General features: G+C 39.8%; 1 long non-coding RNA gene across 1 annotated transcript; it reads right to left on the bottom strand.

The window, feature by feature from the left end:
• Positions 1-6,922: 6,922 nt before the first annotated feature.
• Positions 6,923-7,362, bottom strand: LOC130610936 (uncharacterized). Its single transcript, XR_008975119.1, has 2 exons — positions 7,223-7,362; positions 6,923-7,047 (listed from the first exon to the last, which is right to left on the bottom strand). It is a non-coding gene; the product is annotated as an uncharacterized LOC130610936 (long non-coding RNA).
• Between the last annotated feature and the right edge of the window lie 6,104 nt (positions 7,363-13,466).

Genomic DNA, 13,466 nt, shown 5'->3' with positions numbered 1-13,466 from the left:
ACGGATGTATGGTCTTGCTTTGGATATACATCATAAAATGTGATAGCATTCCTTATTCCCTGAAAGACAGGCAAGAAATGCTGGGATGTGCAGCAGTGTAGACTTGTAACATGGCATTGCCACTGCTGTCAGCAGGCAACCAGCTCTGCAGTGAGTTTGCAGAGCTTCAGGAAGAGGGCTTGCTGGGCTTGTTTTGTCTGAACCTTTTTTGATCTGCCTGTAGCTTGGTTTTATTCTTTCCTTTGACAGCAATTCCCCTAACTGACCAGCTGCCTACGTAGTTTGTTTTAATTTTATCTTTGTGTAATGCAGTTTTATACAGATGGCAGTAATAGGCAGTAATTTTATGCATAATGACATGTTTATGGCAATACAGGGTTGAGAAAGACCAGACTGGTACAATTGCAGGAGGCCCTGAGAACTGGAGGCACAGCATGCAGTATAGAGCAGTACAGCCACGAAATATAAAAGCTGGCTTGGCACTGGAAAACCCACAGCTCCTCATCAATGTCCAGTTAGAGAAATGCAGACCAGGAGCTGGACAAACCTGGGTTTAAGGGTAGTAAAGAGGACAAAGAAATAGCTTTCAGCATACATGAAATACCCCACATACACTAAATTCAGCTGCTACTACATGGAGCTGCAGAGCAGTAAAAAAAAGGTGTGAATATAAGTAGGTACTAGAAAATAAGGGTGATAATATCTCCAACAAAGGACACCAGAAGCTGAAGATTTACAGTGTTAAATCATCCAGCAGGCTGAAGATGCTGACTTTTAAGATTCAAAGGAAAAACAGAAGGGAGAGCACAATCCCAAGAAAATGGATAAAAACTAGAAGTGTGTTATAATTTTAATTCCATTATTCATATTATTACTGACACTTTTCCCTTATCGAAGCATTTTAATTACATTACTATTCCTTTTTTTTTTTTTCTGCAACAATTAGATTTGGATTGGCTAGACTCTTCATATTTAAATGAAAATTCTTGGCTTTACTTGTATGTAAGGTGTTTCCTTTTTGCCCATAAACAAGACCTTGAGCGTAACAGAAGGGAGGAAAGATAACCGCGAGGGCCTCTTCAAACTCAGCTCCTAGCAAGGGGCCCAAAGGCACTCTGTAAGATCCCTCCTGCTCTTTCCGAGGTATACCATACATGTTGCCAGCTGCAAACTGTATTAAGAGGAAGTTTGACTGTTATGTTGTACGGGTTATTTTCACGGATTTGAGGTCTGTCCCAGTAGTCAGATAGCTTTGCTGTTTCCAAGTATTTTCCCTTAAAATGGGATGGTGTTTTTTTCCTTAGCTGGGAAGTCAGGCAGGTGATGTCTCTCACCATGCTTGCTGTAGGGTAGCGATGTCTGTGTGCATCACCCACTTGACCCTTGATCCCTGTTGAGCATATAATGAAGACTGAATGTAAATAGCGGTGATAGCATTTGTTGCTTATGCCCAGCAATTTGGCATTAGCTATTCAGATCTTGAAGCAAAGATCTTCCTGTCCAGCTTGTGAGGAAATATGCCCCAGCTGTGACATGTTCTTCCCTTCACAGCAGCAAGCTTTGCCCTCCTTCTGCCTGATCTCTCTTTTAACAACTCCTGGGAAACAAAAAAACCTCTCTTAACTCTCCCTACACTCACGCAAGCTTTCCTTCCATGACCCAGGTGCTCTTGTCTGGCTGCAAGTTAGGTGGGAGTGTTGCCTGGACGAGCAGACCTTAGCTCCCAGGCTTGCACACTGCAGCAGACATCTGTGAGGCTTGTGTGGGAAGGGACCAAGAAGCATTGCATGGTGACACAGTTCTTCAGCCATGTGCTAGGGAAGACAGGCAGGGAAATGCAGAGAAGTAGGTAGAGCAAATGCTGCAGAAACGGTAGCAAGATCCCCAAAACTTTTCCAGTTCCACTGTCCAAGTTACAGTGTATTACAAACCCTGCTTTGTTCTGAGACCTTCTCCACTAGTCAGGTTATAGTTTCACTCCCTAGCAAAGTTACTGCTAATTTAAAAGCGTGGCACGTAATGTGCAGTTAGGCCTGAGGCAATAGAGATGAAGTGCTCTTTATCCATGATTCCTCCTGAAGTTACTCACCTGAGCCATGACCATTTACACCAGCTAATGCTCCCCTCTTGTGTTTCACTCTGTATCTCTGTTAGGGGCATTGACATTGATAGGGACCATGCATAGTACATACCACTAGTAGCATCCAGGAAGCTGTAATTTTCACAGCATCAAGTCTAGGATACGGGCACAAGTCAGAATTGAAGTGTTTGTGAATCACTTCTTCCTGAAAGCTTCCTTTTTAAAGCCAAGTTGGTCTTACTGTTTCAAATGGATTTGTGCTACCGAAAAATGTAGTTCAGTCACACAAACAAGCAACCAGACTGCAACTACTGCTGTGTTTCTGATACACTGTTCCTGCTTTTGAGGCCAGATAGTGCTAACAAGAATTTGTTTGCATTATCTACCCAGAAATTCCATAATCTGGCATGTTTTCTATAGGAGGAAGTCGCTATCTTCTGACTGATGAACCCTCACAAGTTTTTGTATGAACCATGATCTTTAATACAAACCATCTGACCTGGATGTCACTGAAGATGTCTGTTTTGATGATGCCAAGCAAAAAAACCCAAAACAAAAAAAAGCAAAACCAAACCAAGCAAACCAGCTCACACAGTGTCAAAGAAACTTAACACAAGATTTATTAAAATAGGATATTACAGTAATGTGAATCCTAATTGTACTACTACTGTAAATATTACGTAAGCTCCAGTAATGGTGTGTTTAGTTCATGCCAGTTCCCTCTGCCAAGGACAGGGGCTGCAGTGCTACACCACAATCCCTGATGTGTTACTCACTGTAGCTGCTTTGTCCATGAAGAGGTTTTGCCGAGTGGCACCTCCAGCATGCTAGGCCAGCTCTTTCTCTGACATCACCTGCCGTCTTCCCCTGCCTGCTCTGCCTGACCTGGACAGCCCTGTCCTACCACCACCAGCATGGCATATTGCATCAAGGAGGAAGGTGGGAGCGGAATCCTGAGACTGCTTCGGCCACTTTCAGCAATGTTTTCACCCAAAGGTCAAGCAAACACTCCTCACTGCACTGTCACCCCAGTGCAGGGCTGCCTGTAAGGTACCAGACCTCCTCTAGCCAAATAAAAACACAGAGCTCTGTACATCTGCAAAATATGGGGCTCCAAGCTTATGCTGGAGAATTTGTCATTACATGGCACAAATTGGTGCCCGATTCTTAGTCAGGGACAAAGCGGGTAAATGTGGAGGATGAAGACATAGAGACCCCTGGCTAGGGCACCTTTCTGAGACATTTGGTTGCTGACATCTACCTGTGCTGTGACTGTTAGTGTCACAGCTGGTATCCACATTGGAATAAATTGTGAACTCTTTGCCTCCTTTTGCCCCAGAGCTGTGAAAAAGCAACTTATTCCTCATTTTTTAAGAGAAGGTTGAGCAAAAGGCAGTATGCTAAACATGTCACTGGAATGATCATGTGGGTTAAAGAGGAGTAGTGCAACAACTACCAAGGTATGAACACCTACCACCACTGTGGTGGCCAGGACTGCACTGATGAATATAGAAAAGGTTTTGCCAGCAACACTGACGGGTTTGCAGAGAGCAGGTACACGGTCTTGGTTAATTTCTGTGCACAGTTCCTTAAGCAGCTTGGATTATTTGCAAAGCACATCAGCATTCCTCAGGTCCCAGACAGTGGCTTCTTAAATACTAGGCTTTAAATAATGAAGTAATGCTGCAAAAGCCATTCAGTGGAAGTTTCCTCTCCCTTCCCCATGCAAATACAATTCTTTCTTTACCACGTTATTGCTAGGCAAAGCTATTGCTACAAGATAAAGCAGGCTGTAGATGAACACATTTATAGAATTGAGGCCTGCACTTTCAAGTCCAGAGATCTCCCGGGTGGATCTTGTGCTTTGAATAAATTACACAGCATTTCTAGGCATGACAGTGTAGTTGTCTATTTACCACCAACACTGCAGTGTAAGGCTGTTAATCAAACTGAGGCATGTGGAAACAAAAGAAAGCAAAAAAGACAACACATCTTTTATTTAGGTGGTGTGATGTTTTTTCTCCAGGTTTTGGATTTTTGGTTAGGTCATCCCTGGTCATCAGTGTCAGAAATCCTTTGTGGGTGGTGTGGGTAAGGTAACAGTCCTTAATGCTTACCTCAGAAACCAGGAAAGGCACCGAAGGAACTCATTGGTGGTACAAGGTTTCCTCTGCAAAGTCTGTTTACAAAGCATTTACATTTGCAAACTCTCTAGCCCAGGGACTTTCCCAGCAGAGAAATTTCCTGGGAAGAGACAATGTGTTGCGGCACAGGTTCCTGACATCTGGTTCTTCTGGTGTCACAGCTCAGATCCAAAATACTCAAGAGTGTAAACACCCAAGGACACAACTTCTTGACTCCAACACTGGTACTATTAGAACCAAAGAATCATTTCACCACAGACCATCATGTTTTGTTGTTCTCTGCAAGCGCTAGAAGACTTCATAGTGAAAAATCAAAAGCTCAGTTGGGTCAGCTACTCTCAACCTTGTTGCTGAACTTGCCCTTCCGGAGGAATTCTGATTTGACCTATCTACCCCAGAGTAAATGGAATTGTCACCTTGCCCTGTGGTTGATGAGCTGAGATTACCACATTGTGAACATTACAACTTCGATCTTGCAGGAGGATCAACTAGCTATGGACTCCAATAGCTAGAACAAATAGCTAACCTAAAGACTGATTTCATATTTGTTCTTTATTCAAATATACTAGTGCATTCGGACAATCTCTGCAACAGTTCCCAGAGAAGTAACTACGTAAGACATGGTCTGGTAACTCCTTGTAACAGTGGTCTTAATTTCAGCAAGAGTAGAATCAGCTTTTAATTCCTGACAGTAATTATTGTTCCTAGTAAATGGCGACTGAAATTTGATTATGTTGCTGCAGCATTTCAAGAGATGTCTGCTTAATAAGAAACAAATCCATCTGATTTCTGAAACTGTTTATAAGGTTTTATTTATTTATAGCCCTAAATTTGTTCCAAATCACTCAGAACTAACAAGAGGGGGACTCGCACTGAAGTTCATTCTGTTGCCCACTTTAGCAGGGGACTCCTGCCTCTGTGGGTACTTGGGACAGGGTCTTCCTACCCACCTGCACCCCAGTGCTGTTGTTCTGCACCAGCTTGGCTATCACTTTACAACCCATCAGCATTCAAGCCTGCAGCTACGGTCTTTGCAATGTTTATCAGAGAGGGAACAAGTTTCTGGTGATTTGTAAAGCTGTTTTGAGCTTTAGTCCAGAAAACCTGACTCCAGCTATCTGTGTCTTCCCAACACACCACTGACCCATCTCTGAGAGACAGTAACACAAGATAAGTAACTTATTTTAGGGCTCTGAATTGTACCACACTTACCCATGCTCTCAATCTCTCCCCCAACTCACTCCCGCCTTTTTCCTCTTCAGGGTACTCCTTATTTCAAGCCATGAGTTGTGCTTGGGTTAGATACATGAAATGAGAAGCAAAAGCTACAGGGTATTTGCACAGTACTGAGCCAAACACAGGCTTTTATTGCTGCTCTGCAATCAAAGTTAGGCATTCTTAGACTTCAGGGGCCAGGCATCAGCGTGTTGCTATCAGATTTCCTACAGAAGATCTGAGGTGAGGCTATGATTAGCAATAGATGTAAATGTACCCCAGAAGCAGGCAGAGCCCACACCTTCCCTGTCACCACCACTCAAACACTCTCCCACGCTTTGCCTCTCAACCCACTTCCTCTGTCCCACACCATCTCTCTGCCCTGGGTTCACTTTGCTCATTCCTTTCCACACGCTGTGTGACACATGCAAGCCACCACTTAAAGGAGGTGATACACCGCGTCACACTGGCCTCCATAAGTGCCAGCCTCTTCTGATAGACTTGCTAGTGAATCGTGACACCTGGGCTTCAAAGCTGTTGCTGTCTCACTGAAACATATCAGAGTAGTATACTGCTTTTGCATCTTCTTCTCAATTCCCAGAGATTTAAAACCAGCAGCACCTTCCAAAAAGCATGATGTTTTTACAGGAGAACTAGTACTTATGGCAGGAGACAGTCTCTGGGGAACAAGAGGAACACAGAACAAACAAAATTCCCACAAGCATCCGGCCTTTGTAAAGTTTACTTAGAATACATGACCTTTCCTAAGCTTTGGAAATTATTTTGTTTGACAGTGGATTGTTTAGCTCTAAGTGTTCACTTGGATTTCAAAGGCTTAGCAGATTTCCACAGAGCATATCTAGGCACTGCCACAGATGCACCTTTGCTTTGATGTTGACTGAGTTACTCAGAGCACATACCTTTAACCAGATAATCTGTTTCTGCAGAAAGAACCTGAGACCTTTTCTTGTCTTTGTGCATAACTCACATTCCTAAACTACTCCAATACCTGATCTTATTTATAAGCTTAATCTCAGCTCAGATCATATTCCCCGAGGAGGGAAGAAAAAAACAGTGTCTTCTGTCCAAGTTGGGCCCTGACTTTGGCTTTAGCTTCCTGAAAGAGCTCTCAAAACCCAAAAAAATCCTGAAGGCAATGGTGTGCAATGACAATACACAACAAGATGATGCAAAAGACTGGATGCTTATGAAAAGAAAGCATCAAGATCCTTATCACTGTATACAGAGCAGAGACTAGGATGAACAAGCAATATACTGGCAGGCACCATGCCACTGTGCAGGCAGAGGTGAAGCAGAAGGGCAGAGCAAGGTTAATTCACAACTCTGGTAATTCACAGTCTGTCAAATGCTATTTCAGAAGACTTAAAATTTACTGAGCAGGCAGGGTAGATTCACTAGCAACATGACAATTAAATAACAGAATTTATACTGCTCTCTGAGCAAATAAAAATCTGACAATGAGTAATGGAAAGTCAGTATTTAATAAAGGACAACTACCATCCTCTGAACTATATAGGCATACAGTAGCTACTTACCACAGTAAGTCTGCAGGAGTGTGGCTGGTTATCTACACTGAGAGTGATTCACCTCAATACCAGTTAACTACACTGAGAGTGATTCACCTCAATACCAGTTAACTACACTGAGAGTGATTCACTTCAATACCAGTTAACTACACTGAGAGTGATTCACCTCAATACCAGTTAACTACACTGAGAGTGATTCACCTCAATACCAGTTAACTACACTGAGAGTGATTCACTTCAATACCAGTTAACTACACTGAGAGTGATTCACCTCAATACCAGTTAACTACACTGAGAGTGATTCACTTCAATATCCAAATCATCGCCAGAGTAAAAATAAAAATGTGCACAGATGATCATTCATAGAATCATAGAACTATAGAATGTTTTGGTTTGGAAGGGACCATTAAAGGTTGTACAGTTCCAACCCCCGTGCCACAGGCAGGGACATCTTCCAATAGACCTGGTTGATCAGAGCCTCGCCCAACCTGGTTTTGAACACTTCCAGGGATGAGGCATCTACCACCTCCCTGGGGAACCTGCTCCTTCACTGCAAAAACTTCTTTCCTTATATATAGTATAAATCTATCCTCTTTTAGTTTAAAACCACTTCCGTGTTCTGTTGCTGCAGGCCTTAGTAAAATGTCTCTCTAACCTTTATTGCAGCCCCTGTTTAGGTACTGGAAGGCTGCTGTAAGGTCTCTCCCGAGCCTTCTTTTCTCCAGGATGAACAAGCCCAGCTCTCTCAGCCTGTCCTTATAGGAAACGTGCTCCAGCCCTCTGATCGTCTTCATGTTCCAACTCTCCAATATCCTCACTCCAACAGGTCTATGTCCTTTGTATGCTGGGGACTCCAGTACTGCAGGTGGGATCTAATCAGAGCAGAGTAGAGGGGCAGAATCGCCACCCTCGACCTGCTGGTCACGGTACTTTTGATGCAGCCCAGGTACAGTTGTCTTTCTGGGCTGTGAGCACACACTGCCAGGTCATGTTGAGCTTCTCACCAACCAACACCTCCAAGCCCTTCTCTTCAGGGCCCTCTGTCCCTTCATACACATTCTGCTACTCCTGTCTCTTTCCCCATCAAGAGAAAATGCCATCCACTGGATTATGACCAATGGTTCAGTATGGTCCACTGAACATTCTGCTACTGATCTTTAGCATCTGCATGCATCATTCATTTAGTAATTAGTCTGAACTCATGTATATTAGAAATGCCTAAGAAAAAGATGCAGAAAAAACACCCAGTATTCCAGCAGAACAGAGAGATATGACAGTCCCAGAAGGGGACTTTACTAGCTGTGCCAAGATATTCCTACTGCAGTGGTGGCACAGACTAGTACTGAGTGTGCAAAATGTTACCCTGCAACTCACTTAAAAGAGCAGCTGCAGATCAACCACAGGAGAGAATAAATATTTAAATGCAGGAATCACCTAGTAGTAGTTGTTATAAATATTTATCATGAGGTGTTAAAAAAATGAATTGTTTTTTGATTTATGATACTAGAAGATACTTCTTTACTACTCAAGAAAACATCCACTTTATGAAAAGGAAAAAAAAAACAAACCTAAAAACATACCTTGTCACTGTAGCTGAAAAGAGAACTATTTCAATTAAAAAAACTTCTCTCTTCATCCTTAAGGTTTGTTTTTTGTTTTTTAAGGTAGGTTAGACAAAACTGCTAAATATGCAAGCAGTGAAAGAAGTGAGTTAACTCCACCTTCACTGTGCCTGTCTCCTCACAGCTGTAGTGGAAAATCTCATCTCTATCCTCACCAACGGCCAAGAACATCTAGAAGGAATTATGACCGGGTTTGACTGCATATGGAAAAGAAGGAGAGATTTTGGAGCCCTTATTTCCATCCCACGTTACGCTTCATGAAAATACCAAGTACCCAATCAGCCCCAGGAGCAAAGTCCTCACATGCTTCCTCCAGGCACTGCAGGAAGCTTACATCTTCAGCTAGCCTTTGCTACACTTCTCTGTATCCCTGCATTTGAAGAAGTTCTTTGAGCTTCTGCAGCTGGGTCAAGCCATCAGTAAAGATACCAGCCTGAAAAGTAGGTCCAGTTCGCTTCCCCAGACTCCAACAATGTCCAGGTATGCAAGGTTCCTCTCGATTTCCCTTTTTAATCTGCTGTATAGAAGATGCAAAAAGACAACTAAACCAAGGCTGGATTATCTTCTAAAGTAAGTCAACTACTACCTCGAAAAAAGAAATGTGTCAAGTTTCTCTTTAAAAGATTGCTATTAAAAACACTTCAGAGAAGTATGAATATCTAAAATGTAACAGGGAAAATGTATTGCAGAAATTATTTATTTCATGCCAACTCTTTGACTAGATATTTTAACACACATTGCAAAAATGTATCCAGTACAACCATAATTTAGAAGACTACAGAGAAAAAATTATAACTTGAATTTCAAAACAAGGTGTTATGCATACATACGTGTATCATAAGGCAAATGAAGATAGTCTATCCATAAACTGCACTCCTACAGCCTATATTAACACACACTGGAGAATGAGTATCTTCTATCACTAAACCTATATTTACAAAGGAACTCCCTTGTCTTCCAGACACCCCTACAGAAATATAAGCTATTTCTATAAAAAATACTTAAGTTTCTACAGTGGTAACTAAGCTGTCACTCTGAAACTTATAACTCACAGGAATATGTCAAATATAACATGATCCTTAAGAAATAACTGAAGTTCCATATTATTATTGCCTGTCAATTACAACTAAAAAACACATACTCACACAAAAGCAAGCTGAGGAAGACATTCCAGTGCATTTTAATAGAACAAAGAATAAACCTGATTGGACTTACTATATGACTGAAATGGAAGATGCCAAATATAATCAATATAGTCAATGACAGCATTTAATGTATTAGAAAGGGATCTAGTTCAAGGTGCTTTTTTGCTAGCAATGCTGAGTTTCTGTAAATGTAATCAAATGGTGTAGGAGTGTCTCAGCTTCAGATTAGACTACTTAATTTGAGGCACAGCTAGTATTACAGAACTGCCATAAAGCAGTACATACTCCTGCAGAGCCTATTAGGGAAGAGGAATGTAAAAGTTTCAGAAAGTTTACAAGATTCACAAATAAATTGCTCTGAAAGAGAATTTAATAATTTTCTGAATTTTAAAGAAAAATTGCTGGAGACAATATATATACCCTAAGTAGTATGTTTGTTAATAATTAAGATGTATGTATTTGTCTGTAATTATAGGTCTGATTTCTTTAAGAAGCCCCATAGTAAGTTTTCCTTCATAAAGGATCTCTATTTGTATTGTAAATGCCCCCCAGATTGCAAGTAATTACAGAAATAATGATAATTTGAAGAAAATATTGTATTTTTCCTGTAACATTTAAAGTATTTGAAGATGAATTTAACAAAATATAACCCATGATAATTACAGAAAATCAGAATAATCACTTTTTAAATACTTCATATATAAAAATTATTGTCATGGTTATGCTTTTAAATAGCAAGAATAAATACTGAAAAGATAGCAGCTTTCTGCCACTTTCATTAATACTGTTAATGACTATTTTACAAGTGCTTGATTGCAAAATAAAGGCAGATTATATACCATGCTTTTTCCAGTAGTGTAAGTTACAGCAGTATAAAGTTTGTTGTTTCTTAACATGCTATCATACCTAAATAAAAAAAATATATTACATTTTGCCCAAAGTGTCACTATTAGCACAGACTAGAATTTGCATATCCTTCACTCAAAGACTCCCTCACTTCACAGCTAAGGGATGCACCTTTCTTAAGAAGAGTGCACAGGACTCATTTCCCAATACAGATATTTGTATCTTTAAATGCCTGAAAGAACTACAAATTCAGTAGGAGCAGTAAATTTGACTAGAGATTTTTGCTATCTGTACTTTTTACGAAATCCAACACTGACCCAGTATTGAAGTATCTACTGTTTTCATTCCCACCTTTCAAAGTTCATTACAACTCACATGGATTCTTTTCACTGGTTTAAATCTTTGACATGAAAATATTCAAGTGCTTGCACTTAACTTTGGTGGGCTTTTTGGTGTTTTATTTTGGTTTTGGTGCTCACAAATGAATTTTGATGAAATGTAAGTACACCCTAACTGCTCAATAATTCAAAAAGAGGAATAATAAACAGAGGATGTGACATTCCTTAGCTGCAAATAAATACAGCTATATACTGACATAATATATATGCCAACATGTTTAGTTCCCTAAAGTACAGTTTGCAAGGCAGTTACATTTTAAATCACCTAATCTGGAACATCAAATACAATGCAAGAGCACTATTAGCCTACAGTATATTCACTGCCAAACATACCAAAGCTAGTTTTAAATTATTTTAGTTGTGGTGCTGTTAGGATTAGAGCTATAGTAGCAAAGAATTTGTCAAGAGTTGCCACAGTCTGGCTGGGAACCATCACAGAATCATAGAAGGGTTTGAGTTAGAAGGGACCTTTAAAGATTATCTAGTTCCAACCATGGGCAGGGACATTTTCAACAAGATCAGGTTGCTCAGGGCCCCATCAAGTTGCACACAGCCCCCATGTTCTGCATTATTTGTACTAGCAGTAATCAAGCTAGTTTAAAAGTAGCCCAAGCACACAGCAAATGCTGTGCAGGCATATCCCTTATTTCTACAGTGTTCTTTTACAGCTGTACTCTATTTCTTTGTTGGAAGTCTTCCTAATTTACTCATAGGAACTCATAACTAATTTTATAAACACACTTCAGATTAATTTGCCTAAAAATTGCATATAATTAGGGCAAGAGTAACTGTTGGTCAGCAACTATCAACTCCTTACTTAAACACCCAGTATATCCTTGGAGCACATTACCACAGAAATCTCCAAGCACAATCCAGAGAACTCTTGAGAGACTTTCAGAGCTCAAAGCAGCCGTTGGTTAACTCCATTACTCCACTGCAACATCAAAAAAAGGTCACTGGATTCCCACCTCAATAAACTCAGCCATTCTGTTAGCAACTGAAATCCCACTGCCATTAACTTGCACAGTCAACTCCATAAATTACCGTATCCCAATGAAAACTGCACAGAGGGCTTACACTGAGGACTAGTTAGCTTTCATGTATAAAATCCATATCAAGTTTCCACTGAAAATTCTGTTTTTAGCCATTCCACTGATTTCTGAGAGGGGAAAAAACCCCAAACAAACCAAGCCCAAGAAAGCCTGATCCAATTCTCTGAAGTCAGCAGGGGCTAGGTAAGGATACTTCACAAGAACTCAGAATAACAAACATTCCTTCTATAATTTTTCAGTTAGCACTGAATTAGATCCCTTTGTAGTGACATTTTCAAGAGTTAAACAAAGAACCTGAACCTTATTTCATCCAAAGATTTTTTTTTACAAATAAATTTTTTGGCAATTAAATGAGACACAAGTTTTAAAAATAGAAATATCACGTCTAAGAACATTCATGCGGATTAAAGTCCATGAATATATACAATCCCCTTCATATAAGGCTGAATTCAGAATAGATCTAAATTAAATTAAATAGGTGCTAACATAAAATTGCTAAAGAACAATCTGAATAAAAAGAGTCTCGTTTTCTTAACTACAAGTCCCTGATACCACCCTAAGATTTTGATCAAGCTTTTACAGTATAAAAAATACCAAAACTAAGAAAGTGCCTCTTACAGGTAATCTGGAAATTGTATTATGCCCTTGAATACATGTGGACATGGCTGTCGTTCAGTGCATTCACCTAAAAAAGGAACTGACGATTACTTCATGTCTGCTAATTTATTAATATAAGTATTTCTATACAAATAGAGTATTTTTTTCTCCTTCATAATAACAATTAAATGTTTTAAAACAGGCAAAACAATATATTACACATACCACTACTGTTAGAACACATTGATCTACTAAATCACAAGAGGTAGTTAGATCCCCATTAACAATTACTTCAGAAACAAAGACTACTTTTAAAAATCAGTAGAACATCTCATTCATAAAAAATTTCTTTTCACAAGAACTCATTCCTAACTGTTTTAAGGGATGTCTGTTTTTTAAGCATGATAAAGAACTTATAATGAAAACATGTTCTCTTTCAGTTTTTTTCAGAAAATCCCCAAGTGGTAAAGACTTAAGACAAACTGCAATAATACAACATTTTAAATAAAGCAAATTTCCAAAGATATAATGAATTTGACCACATCTTTTACCTTATGATTACAGTTGAGAATTCTTTCAACTAACTACACTTTAAAAATAAATCTACACCAATGAAATTCATGTGAAGTTTTTTTTACACTGTTAGTAATTGGCATTTTTGAATGGCATTCAAATGAATAAGCATTGTTCTTTTTGCAACAAGTTACTGCAAAACACAGGCACCTTAAAAACAGATACATAATGCAACCAGGGTATCTGGGACATTAAAAGTGTTTACCATTATCCGGTCATGCTATGTATTTCCCTTCTTTTAAAGGAA

The sequence above is a fragment of the Pezoporus wallicus genome, unplaced genomic scaffold (genome assembly GCF_028554395.1).
Source record: "Pezoporus wallicus isolate ANWC-B61680 ecotype Strahan unplaced genomic scaffold, APGP_CSIRO_Pwel_v1 contig_8692, whole genome shotgun sequence".
In the NCBI taxonomy this organism is placed as follows: domain Eukaryota; kingdom Metazoa; phylum Chordata; class Aves; order Psittaciformes; family Psittacidae; genus Pezoporus; species Pezoporus wallicus.
The sequence above is the reverse complement of the archived record's forward strand: the minus strand, read 5'-3'. Positions and strand labels throughout refer to the sequence as shown.